At 39.9% G+C, this 20,574-nt stretch overlaps 1 long non-coding RNA gene across 1 annotated transcript; it reads right to left on the bottom strand.

The window, feature by feature from the left end:
• Positions 1-11,490: 11,490 nt before the first annotated feature.
• LOC138895001 (uncharacterized) lies at positions 11,491-20,358 on the bottom strand. The gene is made up of 2 exons (XR_011409187.1): positions 19,724-20,358; positions 11,491-11,807 (listed from the first exon to the last, which is right to left on the bottom strand). It is a non-coding gene; the product is annotated as an uncharacterized lncRNA (long non-coding RNA).
• Between the last annotated feature and the right edge of the window lie 216 nt (positions 20,359-20,574).

Raw genomic sequence — 20,574 nt, 5'->3', positions numbered from 1 at the left:
AAACCGTTAGATAAAAACAAACTTCTGCCCTAGTTTTGGAGTATTGGGAATATGGATTTTTGTTACGATGGGACCAAACCCAGGGTAAGGCTGCCTACGTATCCTTTCGGAATCAGGTCGGACGTAGTTCAATGACTCAAAAAATTTATTGTTTGACTTTATTGTTTGACTCAAAAACTTATCCTTGGAAAACAAGGAAGAAAAATACATCTTAAAAAGGGGTAACAAAAGGGTGACACTTGCTTGGAATAGCGAGCAATGATAGCCTTCGTTATCTCGATCTAAGAAAATCATGCGTGAAAGTTCCACAGTGGGTATATATCAGACATAATATCTTTTGACTGCATCTGCATTAATAGTCATGTTTGGTACCTGTCCTTCTTCATCTACCAAGTGCAAGGCCCCTTTTGGTAACACTTTCTTGATGATGTAGGGTCCTTTCCAGTTTGGGGCGAACTTTCCTTTAGCTTCTACTTGGTCTGGAAGAATGCGTTTCAGAACGAGTTGGCCTACCTCGAAATGCCTTGGACGCACTTTCTTGTTGTAAGCGCGTGCCATTCTTTGCTGGTATAACTGGCCAAAGCACACTGCTGCTAGCCGTTTTTCATCAATCAGCATTAGTTGTTCTAATCGGGTCTTTACCCATTCTGTATCTTCAATCTCCGACTCCACAATGATCCGAAGACAGGGAATTTCAACTTCAGCCGGTATTACAGCTTCCGTCCCATATACCAACAGATAAGGAGTTGCACCAACAGATGTGCGAGCAGTCGTGCGGTATCCCAAAAGAGCAAAAGGCAACTTTTCATGCCATTGTATCGAACCTTGGATCATTTTCCTAAGAATCTTCTTGATGTTCTTGTTCGTTGCTTCAACGGCTCCATTGGCTTTTGGCCCGTAGGGGTAGAATGGCGATGCATAATTTTAAATTGCTCGCATACCTGCTTCATCAAATGACTATTGAGATTGGCTGCATTGTCAGTGACAATGGTATTTGGGATACCAAAGCGACAGATGATGTTGGAATGAACAAAGTCTACCACTGCTTTCTTGGTGACTGCTTTGAAAGTGACGGCCTCCACCCACTTGGTGAAGTAATCAATTGCAACCAAAATGAATCTATGCCCATTTGAAGCCTTTGGCTTAATTGGCCCAATAACATCCATTCCCCAAGCAACGAAAGGCGAAGGAGAGGACATGGGATGCAACTTCGAAGGTGGCGAGTGAATCAGGTCACCATGAATCTGGCATTGGTGACACTTGCAAACAAAACTGAAGCAATCTCGCTCCATTGTAAGCCAATAATACCCTGCCCGCAGAATCTTCTTCGCCAAAACATATCCATTCATGTGAGGTCCGCATACCCCCGAATGCACTTCACTCATGATCCGCTCAGCTTCTGTGGCATCTACGCATCTCAACAAGTTCAAATCTGGGGTCCTTTTGTACAAAGTTTCCCCATTCAGGAAGAAACCGCTGGCGAGCCTCCTTATAGTTCTTTTTTGATCTCCATTGGCGTGCTCTGGGTATTCTCTCGTTTTCAGGAATCGTTTTATATCATGATACCATGGTTCACCATCTGGTTCTGTCTCAATTGTATTGCAGTAACCGTGTTGATTCCGAACTTGGATTTCTAGTGGATCGATATGGGTGTTTCCCGGATAAGGGAGCAGCGAGGCTAAAGTAGCCAAAGCATCGGCTAGCTCATTGTGAAACCTGGGAATGTACCTGAACTCGATGGATTTGAATCTTTTGCTCAAATCTTGTACACATTGTCTGTATGGAATAAGCTTGATGTCTTGAGTCTCCCATTCGCCTTGGGCTTGCCGGATAAGCAAGTCAGAATCTCCCATAACCAATAGTTCATACACATCCAGATCGAGGGCCATTTTCAAACCCATGATACAGGCTTCGTATTCTGCCATATTATTGGTACAGAAGGACCGAAGTCGGGCTGTTGCAGGGTAATACTGTCCAATAGGTGATATGAGGATTGCCCCGATCCCAACTCCTTTGATATTGACAGCTCCATCAAAATACATTTTCCATAGAGGGTTATCGTCTAGAACTACTTCCTCTATTGAGTTGACCTCTTCGTCTGGGAAGTATGTGGTAAGTGGCTTGTACTCATCATCAACTGGATTCTCTGCCAAATGATCGGCCAAAGCCTGTGCTTTCATTGCGATGCGAGTGACATAGACGATATCGAACTCTGTGAGCAGGATTTGCCATTTTGCGAGCCTGCCAGTGGGCATTGTGTTTTGGAAGATATACTTCAGATGATCCATTCTGGATATGAGGTAAGTAGTATAGGCCAAAAGATAATGTCTCAACTTCTGAGCGACCCAAGTCAAGGCAGAACATGTCCTTTCTAAAAGGGTGTACTTAACCTCATAATTGGTGAACTTCTTGCTTAAATAATATACTGCTTGTTCCTTTTTGCCTGTCGCATCATGTTGCCCCAGAACGCATCCAAAGGAATTATCCATCACCGATAGATATAAAAACAAAGGCCTACCAGGTTTAGGTGGGACCAGTACAGAGGGTTTTGATAGATAATCTTTGATCCTGTCAAAAGCATTTTGGCAATCGTCCGTCCACTTGATTGCAGCATCCTTTTTCAGCAACTTAAAGATGGGCTCGCACGTGGTTGTGAGCTAAGCAATGAACCTACTGATGTAGTTCAACCTTCCGAGCAAACTCATGACCTCCTTTTTGTTCTTCGGGGGTGGCAGATCTTGAATGGACTTTATCTTAGATAGATCCAATTCGATGCCTCTTCGACTGACTATAAAACTGAGGAGTTTCCCAGATGGAACCCCAAACGCACATTTGGCTGTATTGAGCTTAAGGTCATACCTTCGAAGCCGTTCGAAGAACTTTTTCAAATCATTCACGTGATCAGCCTGTGTATTTGGTTTTATGATGACATCATCAACATATACTTCAATCTCTTTGTGCATCATGTCGTGAAAAATAGTGGTCATGGCTCTCATGTAAGTTGCCCCTACATTCTTTAAACCGAATGGCATGACCCTGTAATAATAGGTGCCCCACGGAGTGGTGAAAGCGGTCTTTTCTGCATCACCCTCATCCATTAGAATCTGGTGGTACCCAGCATAGCAATCCACGAACGACTGTATCTCATGCTTTGCACAATTATCTACAAGAATATGGATGTTTGTCAAAGGAAAATTATCCTTCGGACTTGCTTTGTTTAGGTCTCTGTAGTCAACACAGACTCTAGTTTTTTCATCTTTCTTTGGCACGGGCACAACATTTGCCACCCAGGTGGTGTATCATACGGCTCTGACAACATTGGCGCTCAATTGCTTTATTATTTCCTCTTTGATTTTATCACTCATGTCCGTTTTAAATTTTCGCTGCTTCTGTTGGACTGGTGGAAAATCAGGATACGTGGGAAGCTTATGAACCACTAAATCGGTGCTTAAACCAGGCATATCATCATAAGACCAGGCAAACACATCTCTATACTCAAATAAAAGTTGAATCAAGGCATCTCTGGTTTTTTGTTCAGTGTGAATGCTTATCTTTGTTTCTCTGACTTCTTCATGACCTCCGATATTAATTGGCTCAGTTTCATTGAGGTTGGGCCTAGGCTTATTTTCAAATTGTTCCAACTCTCTTTTTATTTCATCAAAAACCTTATCTTCATCATATTCGACCTCTTGATGCATTATTTCGAAATTAGACAGCTTTTTGAGATCTGGGCGTGAATTCCGCATGCATGTCATATTATTAAAGCCGGCATTAACAAAACTGAAATGGAAATAAAATGGCAGGAATTAGGAAAAGGAAAAGATACAAAATTTAATACGAAACTGAACTGCATTTCATTGAATTTGAAAGGATAGAAGGGTTAACGTCAAAATAAAACAATCATACTAAGATATTTGGATTACAACCCTGAAAGTAACCCAAAGTACAAAAGAAAGAAGCTGCAAAAGTCAACTACCAAGACTCCTTCCTTGTGGGGAGAGGAGTTGCTTCCCAGTTATTGAGCATGGTTTCTGGGCCAATTAGTTGCATATCGGCACGACTAGTGCCTTCACCAGCCTGGATCATATTCACTTCAGAAAACATCTGGCTGAGGCCATGGCAAATTTCATCAATGTTTGCATGCGCCGAGGAATTTTGACCATGTTTGAATGTGGCTTGACAAAAGTACAGAAAATGTAAGGGATAGGTTGCTGCAAGACCCACCCGTACTTTTTGCAGTCCTTGGCTTTGTCTTCATCCGCTTGTGTTGGCCTGAAGCCTAAACCAAAAGTACCCTATTACTGAACGGAGAAATAGGTTCTGAAATTCCTTACAATGATGCCCCCAAGCCTTTTCCTGGCTCATAACCTTGTCTCATCATAAGTGCAACCACCATTACAGATGTGGCGGAGAGACGAGGATGCAGAATGGGCTTTCCTTCCTCAACATGGTCCACAACAACCACTTTGAAAGCCTGATAGACAATAGACTCACATCCTTCCTTGGCCTCAATACATGGGATTAACAGGTCTTTATAAATGGATGACTCGTCTTCTCCGTGCATAATAATTTCTTGCCTGTCGTGCTCTAATATGAGCATCTGATGCAAGGTGGATGCCACAGCTCGGGCCGTATGGATCCATGGCCTTCCAAGAAGAAAGTTATAAGAAGTTTCCATGTCCCCTACTTGGAAGACAATTTCAAAATCAACAGGCCCAATCATCATGGTGAGGTTGATCTCTCCAACGGTATCTCTTGCTGAGCCATCAAAAGCCCGGATGCGAACATTGCTGGGTCGGATCCTGTCTGTATTGATCTTCATGCTTTGCAAGGTAGAGAGAGGGCATACATCTACACTCGAGCCTCCATTAACCATGACTCGCTTCTAGAGATGTCATAATTCAAGTTTTGTTTGAGTACAGAGATGTATTTTCTTGGTCGTATGATGACATGCCGATTTAGTGGTTCATAAGCTTCCCACATATCCTAATTTTCCATTAATCCAGCAAAAACAAATGAAGTTTAAGACAGAAATGAGTGATAAGATTAAAGAAGAAATCACAAAGTAACTAAGAGAAAATGTGATCAGGGTCATTCGATATACTACATGGTTAGCAAATATTGTGTCGATGCCAAAAAGGGATGGGAAAATCAGAGTTTGTGTTTACTATAGGGATTTAAACAAAGCAATTCTAAAGGACAACTTTCCATTTCCTAACAATCATATCTTTGTTGACAATTGTGCTAAACATGAGATCCAATCTTTTATGGATTGTTATGCCGGGTATCACCAAATTCTGATGGTCGAAGAAGATGTAGAAAAGACCGCCTTCACTACTCCATGGGGAATTTATTGTTATAAGGTCATGCCATTTGTTTTGAAGAATGCAGGGGCAACTTACATGATGGCCTTGACTACCATATTCCATGACACGATGCACAAAGAGATTGAAGTGTATGTTGATGATGTGTTCATTAAGTCTAGAACATAAGATGATCGCGTGCAAGACTTGAAAAAGTTCTTTGAAAGGCTACGAAGGTACAATCTCAAACTCAATCCAGCCAAATGTGCATTTGGAGTTCCTTCTCGGAAACTTTTGGGTTTAATAGTTAGTCGAAGAGGCATTGAGTTAGATCCCTCCAAGATACAGACCATTTGAGAGCTGCCTCCCCTGAAGAACAAAACATAAGTCATGAGTTTACTCGGGAGGTTGAACTATATCAGCGGGTTCATGCCAAGAAGCTTTTGACAAGATTAAGGAATATTTGTCAAATCCCCTTGTTTTGGTCCCATCGGAACCTGGTAGGCCTTTGTTTTTATATCTTTTAGTAATGGATATTTCCTTTGGTTGTTATGCCACAAGAAAAAATGAACAAGCAATCTATTATTTGAGCAAAACGTTCACCACTTATGAGGCTAAATACACTCTTTTGGAAAGGACATGTTGCGCCTTAAGATGGGTCGACCAAAAACTTAGGCATTATCTTTTGGCCTATAAAATTTACCTCATATCCCGAATGGATCCCCTAAAGTACATCTTTCAGAAACCGGTGCCAAATGGCAGATTGACAAAGGGGCAAATCTTGATCACAAAGTTGGATATTATTTATGTCACTCGTACTGCCATGAAGGCACAAGCTTTGGCTGATCATCTGGCAGAAAACCCAGTTGATGATGAGTATGAATCTTTGAACACATACTTCCCAGATGAAGAGGTTAATTTAGTTGAAGAATTAGTCCAACATGACGGTCAAATTTGAAAACTTTACTTTGATGGGGCTTCCAACATCAAAGGCATAGGAATTGGGGAAATTCTTGTATCACCTACTGGGAAACATTACCATGCCATTATGCGACTTTGTTTCTTCTGTACAAACAACACGATAGAATATGAAGCTTGCATCATAGGTCTGAACATGGCAATAAACCTAAATGTGCATGAACTGTTGGTGATGGGAGATTCAGATTTGCTTATTCGACAGGCTTAAGGTGATTGGGAGACTCGAGACATCAAGATCATTCCATATAGACAATGTGTGGAGGATCTTAGCAAAATGTTCAAGTCCATCGAGTTCAGGTACATTCCCAGCTTTCACAATGAATTAGTTGATGCCTTGGCCACCCTGGCCTTAATGCTTCCATATCCGATTAATACTCACATTGACCCATTAGAAATTCAAATTCAGGATCAACATGGTTATTGCAACAAAATTGAAGTAGAACCGGGTGCTGAACCATGGTACCTTGATATTAAATAATTTTTGAAAATAAGAGAATATCTGGAATGAAATGACTCGACCGGTCATTTTGAGATCTAGCGCATCGTTTCGAGGTTTGATGCCTTGAGTAGCTTCACTTAATATTTTATGACTTGTACATGTGGTCAAAATTTAATTTCGGGGAGTTCGGAGTCACTTTGGAAGGGAAATTCTCAATTCGGAAGCTTTAAGTTGGAAGCGTTGACAAAGGTTTGACTTTTGAGAAAATGAACTCAGAATCAGGATTCGAAGGTTCCAATAAGTGCATATGATGATTTTAGACTTGGGCGTATGTTCAGGTCGAGTATCAGGTGGTCTGGGAGCATTTCGGCGCTCATTATGGAAGGTTGGCATTTTTAAAGTTCAAGAATTTCTTAAATTTGATTTGAAGTAAATTTTGATGTTGTTGAAGTCCGTTTGGGGTTTCTAGTCTTGGAATATGTTTGTATCATGATTTGTGACTTGCACGTAAAGTTTAGGCAAAGTTTAAAAGTTTAAAGAAAGGTTTCGATCGTCGATTCGCAGTTTTGATGTTGTTTGACGTGATTTGATATTTTGACCTGGTTCATATCATGTTTTGGAATGATTTGGTATGTTTAGATGGGGTTCTGGGGGCCTCGGGTTCGAAACGAATTGAAAACGTATTGAAATTCGAAATTGAGGAAATGATGGTTTTGGCCATGTGTTGGTGCGACCGCACTTGCGAAAATATGGGCGCAGGTGTGGAGATACTGAAGTGGACTTATCAATGCAAAAGAGGGATAGGGGTATGTGGGGAAGGTTCGCAGAAGCGACATTTGGACCGCACATGCGATGGAGCAGATGCGGCTTCTTGGAGTGCAGAAGCAGAGATGAGTAGAGAGGTGAGGGAGCTTGTCGCACCCGCGATGTCGCAAGAGCGGGACAGTATCCACAGGTGAGAAGGGGCGGGCTCCATTGTTTCTCCATAGAAGCGGAGTTTTAGTAGAAAAGCAACGCCGAAGGTGCGGCTACTGTTCCGCAGGTGCAAAAATATCGCTAGGAAAAATTATTTTAAGAACGGGATTTGGCTCTTCTTCTCTCATTTTTCACTTGGGTTGGCCGAATTTGGGGAGCTATTTTGAGGGGATTTCCATCGAGCAATACGAGGTAAGTGATTCCCACCTATTACAAGTTAAATACATGAATTATATATAGTTTTTGATATGGAAATTCATGGAAATTAGCGGAAATTTAAGGGAAAAACCTAGAATTGATAATTTTGGATTTTTACCACGATTTTGGAAATGGAATTAGGAATAAATTATATATTTAAGTTTGTAATTATATGGGTAATGTCTATCTTCAAATATTTTCTGAATTTGGGCACGTGATCCCGAGGGTTGACTTTATTAACTTTCTGAGCAGAGTTGAGAATTGTTATAAATTAATTAATTATGATGTTGGAGTATAGTTTTATTGGTTTTCATGATTGTTTGACTAGTTTGGATCGATAGGCATTTGGTTTGAGGTGTTAGCGAGCTGTTAGAGCCGTTTATGGAACTTCGGAGCGAGGTAAGTCTCATGTCTAACCTTGTGAGGGGGAATTTATCCCGTAGGTGTTATATTATTATGTGTTACATGTTGTGGGAGCTAAAGATGTATGAGATGACGTGTGTCTGTGCGTATGCTAGAATTCCTGATTATGTCCGGGTAGACTTAGGTTCACGCTATACTTTAATTGTACTATTTGAGTTATCCTTGCTTATTTTAAATCCTTTATTTCGCGTTACGACTTGAGACTAGGCTTGCATAAAGTGATAGACTTGATATTGTATATATTTGAAGAGCTACTTGATTAGCCGTGGAATAATTGTGCTTCCCTTACGAATTTCTCCCGCGTTGTGCATTTTCATCGCAAAGTATTCCTTAAAGTTCATAACTCACACGTTTATTCATAAGTGGGGTCAATGACCCGTTAAAGCTTCTTATTCTAATGGGATCGGGCCATTCACCTTGGCAGGATTTTGTACCATACTGTTATGGGATCAGGACGTTCGCCTAGGTAGGATTTTGTAACACACTCTTATAGGATCGGGTCGTTCGCCTCGGCAATATCATATTCTTATGGGATAGGGCTGTTCACCTCGGCTTTATCATATTCTTATGGTATCGAGTCGTTCGTCTTGGAAGTATCATATTCTTATGGGATCGGGTCGTTCGCCTTGGCATTATCATATTCTTATGGGATCGGGCCATTCTCCTTGATAGTATCATATTCTTATGGTATCGGGTCGTTCGCCTCGGCCGCGACGTGCGTATTATTTGACAAGAAACCAGTGTATCCATGTGTTTTTCTGATTTGAGTTGTGACGACCTATCTGACGGGGACCATTATATATATACTCCGGTTGTGGAGATAACTGATAATTGAGAGCTTATGTCTACTGTTCAGAGGAGGATCGTACCACGTGTTTAAATTTGTTTACACTATTTATTTACCATGCCTCATACTTGTTAACTTTTGTTGTACTTGATTTATTAGACCACTAGTAAGTGTCGATGTCTACCCCTCTTCACCAATTCTCCTGGGTTAGGCTAGATACTTACTGGGTATGCGTTGATTTACGCACTCATGCTACACTTGTTGCACTTATTGTGCAAGTATATATATGTCTAGTGATCTTTGGGGCGCAAAGGTGGGACTATTGCGGGGACTTCACGGTGTGCTGCATACCATGTTACGACCCGCAACATACGGAGTCTCCATCTTAATTAGTTGTATTATAATATCTATTTTGTACTCCAGACAGATGTTGTATTATTATTGTACCTTCTAGTAGATGCTCAAGCACTTGTGACACCGGGTTTTGGAGGTTCTTGGATGTTCATTATTGTAGTTCATGTTATTACTATCATTTTACCTTGTAATTTATATTTTATACGGGAATTGGTAAAGAAAATCACAAGTTTCTACGAGTACGAGATTTCACTCTCTTTGTTTAATGAGATCTATGATTTTAAAAATAAGTAATTAAGTTGATAATTCACCGTTGGCTTGCCTGACGGCGATGTTGGGCGCCATCACGGCCTATAGTATATTTTGGATCGTGACAGCTTGGTATCAGAGAGTTAGGTTTGCTTAGGTTTCACGAGTCATGAGCAAGTCTAGTAGAGTCTTACGGATCGGTACAGAGATGTTTATACTAATATTAGAGAGGCTACATGGTTGTTAGGAGCACTTTCCTTCTTGATTCCTTGTCGTGCTATTTGACTCCGTTGAGGCTTATGACTTCATTTCCTTTCTATTAATTCTTATATGATATGAAGTGCTTGCTATCAATTGGGCATCGAGGAGTTGTAATGGTACTGCAGATTTGGTGCAGGATGTTTCTCCCTATGTATTTGTCACGCCCCAAACTAGGGGAGCGCGATCGGGGCTCAACCGAGTGATCCCGGCCGAGCAAGCCTGTTAGATTTCCTTCTCGACCTAGGTTAATGGATCTATGTGCTCCATTAACCCTAGGTAAATGGGAAATATTAACCTAGGGTTAAAACTCATTCCAAGGAAATCATTATATAACTCAATTCCTCAAGAGGTTGTAAATAAGAGAATTTATGATAGAGTGGCTTTATGAATAATGTGTCTCATTCAGAAAGTAAGTACATGCAATGTTATGTGATTCAGTTTCTTATTAAGACCATGTCTATGTAGGCTCTTCAATACAAATTTACATATACATCAAGGAAAATCATGTGGTGTTCATAATGATATAGCAAGGAGTGACTTACTTGGTGATTTTTGATTGATAGGGCAGTACCATAATTGATGCCCCTATACTCCACATCAACACATACATTAGTACCATAGTGATATACCCCTGAAAGTCATCTCATACACTTCACACAACAAGGATGGGGTCCGCTAAATTGACTCGCCCCACTTACATGATATTTACCCTTTTCTGCATAGATCATAAACATTCTCCTTAGTCTTCCTCCAAGCCTTCATGGCGGGAGTAACAATCTCTGCAACAGCTCGTTGTATGGACTTTTGGAATTTCCCAAATCTACCACCCCTAACACGCTTCTGAGCATACTCACAACGTGACGAAAAATATTTTCTCCCGCATATCGGGCAGACCGGGATGGGTGTATCCAACCTAAGGGCATTTGTTCTTCTTGTTCCCCCTCTTTACACAACCATAACACGTTTCAAGAATCATCTAACATAAACCCGAGTGGCTCTTCTTTCATATCAAATATTCCTGCTTATTGATGCCAATAATCCTTTTTCATTTCTTAGGTGCTCTCACCATATAATCTGGTGGCGTGGTGACATTAAAAACTTCCCCTAGCAATTGGTTATTTCATTCCCCCCTCGATGCCTCGAACCCGTGGGTTACTCATATGGAAAATGAGATATGATGAGGAATTTAGCTTCCTACCTTGAGCTCTATCACATGATCTGGAGTATCAAAGAAGGGTGAAACTCCTGTCCAAGTAGCCTCCTCCTTATAGATGTGCTAGACAACAGACCGATAAGAAGGACTCTACTAGACACGGCTCCGAGACTTCCTATGACACTTTAAAACCATAGGCTATGATACCAAGTTTTTCACGCCCCAAACTCAGAGAGCGCGACCGGCGCTCAACCGAGTTAACCCGACCGAGCAAGCTTGTTAGACTTCCTTCTACCCAAACTCATCCATGAATAAAGAGGAGATGTACTCCATTAATCAAACATTGAAAAGATTTTATTAACAACTCCCATTACATATCTATTAGCAACTTTATTCATAATTTCCAAAATATTACAAGTTTATAGATATAATGAAAAATATGTTTTCCACTTACCAACATTTCTAGTTCAATTCTCAATATCAAACACCACCCACAACCTGTCTATGTAGCCTCTAAGTACAACACAAGAGTAGTATGGAAGTGCCGTCAACAAGGCCCTGTCTATACCTCAAAACACAATGCACAACCCAAATGACATCAGACCCGGAATAGAGTAGGGCTCACCAAAACCTACTGAATAGAGAGTGACTTCTAAAGAGGACCAAAACTGCTTGTTGATGAACCACCTGCATCCATTGAAGATGCAGCGCCCCCGACAAAAGGGGTGTTAGTACATATGGAATAGTACTAGTATGTAAAGCTAATTGTCCTCTTTCAAAATAGAATACCAATGTAAGAAAGGGAAACCATAGTAACAACAATCAACAATCAATGATATTCAAATGCCAAGTTAAACATAATAATTTCCAAAATATGAGGATAAAACTATGAAGTCATAATCAAAATATGATGATAATATTATTTTTGGTTAGGAGATCTTTAGCACCGATATACCACTATTCACAATATCACCGTTCACAATACCAATACCACCGTACTTTTAGCACGGAGTCCGATCACGACTCGATTTGCTAGGACATCTCATTAGAGACATCAACCACCATCACTCTCAATACCAATACCACCGTACTTTTAGCACGGAGTTCGATCACGACACGATCGGCTAGGCGATCTTATTTGAAGACATCAAACACAATCACAATCTCAAGAACTATCACAATCTCTGTGCAAATATACCACCGTGAATCTAACACATAGTCCGATCACGATCTGATCGGCTAGGCCGTCTTATTTGAAGACATCAACCAAAATCTCAATTTGAATTATAATTTCCAGCACAATCACCACCATGTCTGCGGCATGGTGTCCGATCACGACCTGATCGGCTAGGCCGTCTCATGTGAGATATCATCATTTTCTATCATCAATCTCATTCCAACTAAGGGGAATAACTTTGTCATATCAATATCATCCCAAATAAGGGGAAAACATCTTTTATTTGCATACAAAGAAAACATAAATACAAATTTCATTTACCTCATGACCTTTCATATCGTATATAGCTTCATTGGTACTTTTAACCACTTACAACATCATTATTTCATTCGCTCTCTTGGCCATACATATGATTCTTCATTCATGGCACAATGGCCGTATTTCATATTCCACACTTTAATTTTTTCCCTTTCATGGATCATCATCATAATTACCAACAAATAGAATATTCCAAATATCAGAACATTAGGTTCATAGGTAATGAAGGCTTTAAACACCATGGATTTCTTTCCAAGAAATGGAGTAAAATAATTGGCAATCAAAGCACACGTTAAAATCATACACAATTAACACATCATTTATTCTTGAAATACTTTTCCCCAAAAAGGATAAATACACAATTTCCATTCACGAATATGTAAGAACGCTAAGCACATTGAAAATACTCACAAAGCTTAGCATTAGCTAAAACAGCCACATATGGGCATCACTTGAGTTCATAAGCTTTTAGGCAATTGTATTTTCAAAGTCAATTTTAGAATAGTTGAATCAAAACTCATTTCATTGGCACCATTGGCCACAAGTATAACTTTCACTATTGGCACGTTTGCCACACTTTATATCCCCAATTCACTAATTTCACTTTCACCCATCTTTATAGATTATCAACAATAAGACATTTTCAATCAAGACTTTAGGCACACATATGAGCAATTAAGAGTCTTAAGCATATTGAGTTTAATCACACAATTTGGCATCATAACCTTCATTTGAAACACAACTCAAAGACATAGCATTTTAATACACATATCATTCTTGAACACATTACCAAAAGAAAACATAATGTGATAGGAACATTCGTAACACGTTTTGAATACATAATTCTCGACAATTTGCTTATTCGGGACAATCGAATTTATTGGGAACAACTCAAAATATAGAATACGGAACTTGAGACAACCATACTTGAAACTTACGGGAACATCATTGAATTCAATTCTAAGAGAGTAGTTTAGCTAACAACGATCCTCTACACTAAGCAACTTCAATCTACAATAACAACATCTAATGGAACCAATTTTAGTAACAAATTCCATAGTTTAGGCCATTTAGGCATTTTATCAAACACCTAGTAAGCATGTATCTCTACATCTCTTACCCATAGAATTAGTTCCTCCAACTACTACCATTTACCAATAATTTACCCCACCATCATACTTAAAAGATTCATAACTTCCAACATCACATACATGACCATCCATCCACACCCAACCAACAAAATTCCATCAAATAATCACCTTTCAATCTCTACAATGGTTATGTATTTAAATTAGGAACTTTTGGCTTCCAGTCACCATACCATAAGTTAAAATACTTATTTCATACTCATATTCCCATAATATATCCATATATGTAAATCTAAGGGTGTAGGATTACCTTTTGGAAGAAATCTTGCAAAACCCTCCTGTGAGTTCTTGAAGAAATTTCTTGAAGATCTAAGTATTTTATGTGTAGATTTTATCAATACTAGTGTAGAAATTATGGAATTTCACACAAATATAATGGGTATTGCGTACCTTGAAGAAGGGGGGAGTTGGTGGGCCCCTCACATTTGACAATCAAGTGCAAAGCCTTATTGTGACCGGCTCCCTCCTCAGGAAGTTCATCATCGGTAAAGGAAATTCGGTTCACCTCAAAAAATCTATTGGCCATCTTCTCTAATTGATTCACGGTGGTATTCTCTGGGACATATGCCTCGTTCAGGATTTTGATTAGTACTCGGGCATGCTCTCCTGAGTGTATGAGCAAAGATAACAGAGAGATTTGGGCAGGAGTCTTTCTCAGCTGGTCAATGATTGAGTAATCCTGAACTTTCATCTTTTTCAAAAACTCCTCCGCCTCTTCTTCAGTGACCGGTTTCTTTATTGGCATTTGGCCTTCTCTGATTTGCTTAGCCTTCCTCAACTCTTCTGGAGAGTAACACCTCCCTGATCGAGTCAAACCTCCAGTTTCCCCCACTTCTTCTATGATTTCCTTGCCTTTGTAGGTTACTACAGTTTTGTTGTAGTTCCAAGGGATGGTTTTTGTATTTGTTATACGGGGTTGTGTGGCAGGCTTGATTATGATCGGTTCTATTATACCCGTCGTATCACCCTGATTCTACTTTGTGATGGGGTGACCTCTAAGGACGTATAACTTTGGGTTTGGAACATTGGAGCAAACTTCCAACCTCGAGATTTTTGGAACAAATAAAGTTGCCCTCTCTGAGCTCTGGGCGCCTTTCACAATCAACGGTGCATCTAGGCTTGGACTTACTTCCAGTTTAGTTCCTTCTTGAATCGTTACCACTATCATTTTTGCTCGACCAACCGGCTTGTATTCATGATCTCGGCCAATCATTCCCACAAAATGAACATCATTATATACTGGCAACAGGTTATTGGTCACATTAGGAGGGTCCTCGCCATTCGTGACTACAATCAATTTTTCAACAATGAGTCTTTCTATGGCTCTTTTCAGGGTCCAACAGTCATCAGTGCTATGCCCCGGAGCACCTGAATGATATTCACATCTAGCATTTGCTTGAAATCCGTGTGAATCAGGATGCATATGGTGAGGAGCGATGGGTCCAATCACACCCATCTGTTTCAACTTCTGGAATAGACTAGAGTATGATTCAGCCAATGGAGTAAATTTTTCCACCGGCCTCTGCCCTCGACCATAATCCTGCCTAGGACGAGCATTGTAGGGTGCCCGAAAATTTTGCTGCTGAGGTCGGGGGAATCTTGGAGCTGGTGCCCGTACCTATTGATTGGGAGGACGAGCATATGATTGAGCATTAAACACTGTATATTGTGGCGGTCCCACAGAGTACTGATGAATTGGCGGGGGATAGTAATGTTGAGGGTAGCTGGATTGCCCCTACTAAACTTGCACATAAGGGTGCGATGCCCCTTTTTGAACTTCCCTGGATCCCGAAGTCATCATGGACCCTTCATCTCTCTTCGTTCTATTTGCCAAACTTCCCGACCCATTTTGGATAGCTTGGGTGGTGGCTTTGAGAGCAGCTTGACTTACAATTCTGCCAGTCTTGAGGCCATTTTCGACCATTTCTCCTATTTTGATCGCTTCCGCAAAAGGTCTACCCATTGCGTACATCATGTTCTGAAAGTAATCAGGATCTTGGGCCTCCAGAAAAATAGTGATCAACTCATGGTTATCCATGGGTGGCTTAACTCTAGCTGCTTGCTCCCTCCACTTGATTGCATACTCCCTAAAGCTTTCAGTCCGCTTTTTCTTCATATTGGTCAGGAAATTGCGATCCAGCGCAATATCTATGTTATATTGAAATTGTTTGATGAAGGCTTGGGCCATGTCGTCCCAGGCATGCCAGTAAGAGATATCTTGGTCAATGAACCATTCGGAGGCTACCCCCACAAGACTTTCCCCAAAATAAGCCATCAGTAATTCTTCTTTTCCACCTGCACCCCTCAACTGGTTGCAGTACCTTTTTAAATGGGCGATAGGGTCGCCGTGTCCATCATACTTCTCGAATTTTGGGGTCTTGAACCCTGGTGGCAAATGGATGTGAGGGAACATGCATAGATCACTGAACGAAACACTTTTGTGACCCCTAGTTCCTGTATGTTCTTTATGTTCTGTTTAAGACTTTTCATTTTCCTGGCCATCTCATCCGGCTCAACCGTCTTGGCAGGCTTTTCATTTTCCACTGGTGACTCGTACTGAAGAGTATGATTATATGGAGCCGAGACCCTGAAATCCATGTTTGGAGAGTAGTATTGGCCATCATAAGCATGAGATGGTGGCTCGTTGATTGCCCTCGTCACAGGATGTGGAGGCGGGATTGTGTATGCCGGTACGCCAGACACGACTAGAGGAGTTTTCCTGACCGGTGCGACTGGAGGTCGCACATTAGAGGTACCGGGAGCAACGTAGAGGCTGTAGTTTGGCACATACCCTGGTGGTAGGATGTGGTCACTCATTGCATGGGGCGGCGGTTGAGTAGCCATGGGTACAGTGGAAGTTTCCTCCGAAGGACCACGGGGTGGAGGCTGACCAGACACCCAAGCTTGATACACATCAGACAATTGCTGTCTCAATTTTCTTATTTCCTCCGACTCTTGTTCAACTGATTGACCCTGGGGGTCGTCACTGATCAACTCGATCTCATCATCGTTGGCCATTACTACTGCTCCCTTAGATCTAGTGAAGTAATGGTGTGTTGCCAGTTTCACCACAAACCAACCACCTTAAGCTTACTACGTAAAAGACAGCAAACGTGTTAGGGTTAAGCATTTTATAGATATGAATCACACATAATGTGCCATACTCCTATCATTGTCACTATTTCTAACATGCTTTTGGAGGCTTCATGTTTCATTCCGGCTTATGAGGTAGCTTCTTATTGACGCTCTCTCTTTTTTTTCTTTTTTTGTTTTTTCACTCACGCCTCATTTTGATCCCTCATCTTAGAATCATTGAAAAAATATTTTGATCGAACCTTTTGTGGGTTGCCTACGTATCATGTCGCCGCATGAATCAGATCATTATGTAGTTCAGGGGGATTGGGAATAGACAGACCCATTTTTTATTTTATTTTCTTTTTTTTTATATATAAAGACCTTTAAATATATTTTTTGAGTTTTTTTTTTTATGAAATTTTGAATTGTTTTTTTTTTCGAATGAAAGGCTTCGAAAAAGAAGAAAAATATTTTTGGATTTAATTTCTTTTTGGATTTTCTAAGGAAAGAATTCTAGAGAGAGAATCAAGGAAAGGGAAACTATTTTTGAAAATTGGGGCCGGAACCGATGAGGTTTGCCTACGTATCTCATATCCGGTGAGAATCAGACCCGCGTAGTTCGGTGGATGAGAAATAAAATAGATAAACTAACTCTTTTTTTATATATACAATTAATCCGACAAAATCTCCTAGCAAAGAAAATATTTTTAATTTTTGTTTTCGATTTTTTTTTATTTTTTTGGAATTGGTGAAAGAAAAACTTCTAAAGAAGAAAAAAGAATTTTTTTGAATTTTGATTTTTTTTTTAAATTTCAAAAGAAAGAAAATATTTTTTGGATTTTGGGTGAAAGACTTTTTTTTTTTAAAAAAAGGAAGAAAATATTTTTTGAATTTTTGGTCTAAAAAAAAGAAATTTCTAAAGAAGCAATTTAAGGAAAATATCTTTTTGAATTTTTAAAAATTGGTGGCCGGAACCGATGAGGTTTGCCTACGTATCTCACATTCGGTGAGAATCAGACTCGCGTAGTTCGGTTAAAATCGACTATGTTCTTCTTCTTTTTTACGAAAATTAATCTTTAAAAACCATATGCACTAAACCACATCATTTTTTCTCTCTTCGTTCAACTGATATATGCTAAAGCCAGTCGACATGCAAGCCTCCCAAATAATGCAACAAGTAGCACGTAACATGACATAATGGTCTCAACAAAGCCTGTCCTTAAACAGAACTCGACCTCTGTGCTGCTAAGTCAAATGCACATGATGCAAATAAAGCGTAGCCTACTAGGGATATTCATTGTTTGTGGCTTGTTCTTCTAAGTTTGTAAATCCTAAAGGAGATGGTATCTAGACATGGCTTACCCGGGCGGACAACCCGAGCCGAGGAGCGTCAAACATCACCAGTAGTAGAACATCACTGGCTAGCTAACGGCTCTCCCACCTAAACACGTGTGACTAAATCCTTCACCAGAAGCTGGTAGGCTAACTGACTTGATCTCAAGACAGAAATTTTGTGATGCTGGTAGGCAAACACAACATAACTAATTATCAGAAGACTCAGAGGGATGCGAGAGAAGATACAATTTATATGTACAGTTCAACAATATCAAAACGGTAAAAACTCGACAAGTAACACATTAGGCCCAAATAAATCACAATATATACAAAAATTAATAAAGCCAAATAAAGTCAATGTACAAGCTCGAATTCTTGAGTTTCCCAGCAGAGTCGCCAGAGCTGTCACACCCCTTTTCTACCCCCGAAAAGATAATGTGTTATGAATTGTTGTGGATGGTGGGTTAAAGAGTTTCTCCAATTAAAGTGACAAACTTGAATAGAGATTATTTTATTTACAGAGTTGCCACTTGAAATTGATTTTTTGGGTGTTCCAAGTCACCTTTTATTTGAATCCCTAGTCAAAGGAAAGTTTGACTCTATTATTATTGGTCTGCGAAAATAAAGTCCGAATAAGGTATTTTGTTGACCGGGGAGAAGGTGTAAGGCATTTTCCGAGTCCCGTGGTTCTAGCACAGTCGCTTTATTGACTTAACTTGGCTTGAATATCTGAATTATTACATATTTTAGAACCTTTTATACATTACCGCTTTTATTATTTATGGAATTTGTTTGAACAAGTCGCGATGTCGCGCACTTGTTTATTTTTGTGCACATTGTGAATCGCGCCATGTGAAACGTACCCGCGATTTAAAATATATTTATTTTATTATTATTTTGAAGTTGGGGTCAAGTCCCGTATATGTGCACTTGAAATTTGGGTTACGTATCATGACTATGCCACGAGAACCGTACCCATAGTCACGATAATTTATTGTTAATCGTGCCTATAAGCATACTAGCGATGTTTATTCATGAATATTTTCCTAAGCTACTTTAATATTGATCGTGAGGCTCTTGTTTCATGGATATAACATTGTGGAAATATATGTAGAGTTTCAACGATATTTAATCCACATAGTAGTTAAGGACATCTTATGTAGTTACAAAAATTGGACAAATCGGTTTAGGAAATGGGCCAGCATGGATCGACTTATTTGAGCCCATTATTGTTCTAAAAAAATCTGATTTTAAGCCCCCATCTATTCCAAATTAAAGGCAGCCCACTATCTATTAAGTTACCATAGGCCTAAAGTTCTATCAACTAAATATCTCAATAGCACATGGTCCAACGTTGCAACATCAGAAGGGCTAGAAAATAAATATTCTTAAGCTACTAGATAATCATGCTCACACTCATCAATTTAAACACATAAAATAATCATTCCAAACTCAAAACCAATCATGGTATCCAGCAAAGACTTGACCAGCAAATTCAAACAATATAAGATTTATAAGAAAAGATATAATCAACAAAGTGAAGAGAGAACCTTTATTGTTGAAATGTATTCTCCAAAACTTGTACAAGGGCAACAAAAACTTCTAACTGATTGAACATGGTAAGACTCAACATCGACTGCCAAAGCCTCAACGACGACCTCGAAACTGGTCGAACTCAACTAACTGAACCTTGGACAAACATTATGGTATTTCAATGATTTTGGAGTGAGCTTTATGGATGCTTTGAGCTGCTTTTCGACAGTGTTTCATTAAATTTTCATGCTGGTTTTGGGATAGACTCGAGGTTGTTTGGTGGTGAATGTTTAGCTGCTTTTGGGTGGTATTTAAAGGTTTTTTTTAGGGAGGTGAACTGCTGTATTTTTTTACAGCGCTTTGGGGTTGAAAATGAGGTGCTTTGCTGGTGGTTTTTGACAGTTTTTTCAGCCGATTCGCAGCTTATTTTGATGCTCTCTTGGACTGGATTTTGCAGCTCTCTTCGGCTGGATTTTGCAGCTGATTTGGGGCTGTTATGAGACCGGATTTTAATAGTGTTCAATCGATTTTTGGTGCTAATTTTTTGGGACAGATTCGAGGTCGTTTTTTACAGCTGTTCGCAGCTATTTTTGCTTCCCGTTTGGGGTGGGATTTGAGCTGGTTTTAGGGAGCAATTTTAGTTGTGTTTTGGCTTATTTTTTGGTTGGTTTAAGAGCTGTTTTTACTTTCTTTTTTGAGCAGAAAATAGGGGCTGGTTTTGTGGGTCCTTTTTTTTTTTGCTCCCCACAATAAAGGAAAGAAGATGGTATTTTATGGGTGATATTTTTGCCCCCTCACGTGAAGAAAGAAAATGGGGATATGTGGGGGTTGTATGTGGGACAAATATGGTGGAGTGGGGACAAAGTGT

The sequence above is a fragment of the Nicotiana tomentosiformis genome, chromosome 6 (assembly GCF_000390325.3).
Source record: "Nicotiana tomentosiformis chromosome 6, ASM39032v3, whole genome shotgun sequence".
Taxonomy (NCBI): domain Eukaryota; kingdom Viridiplantae; phylum Streptophyta; class Magnoliopsida; order Solanales; family Solanaceae; genus Nicotiana; species Nicotiana tomentosiformis.
The sequence above is the reverse complement of the archived record's forward strand: the minus strand, read 5'-3'. Positions and strand labels throughout refer to the sequence as shown.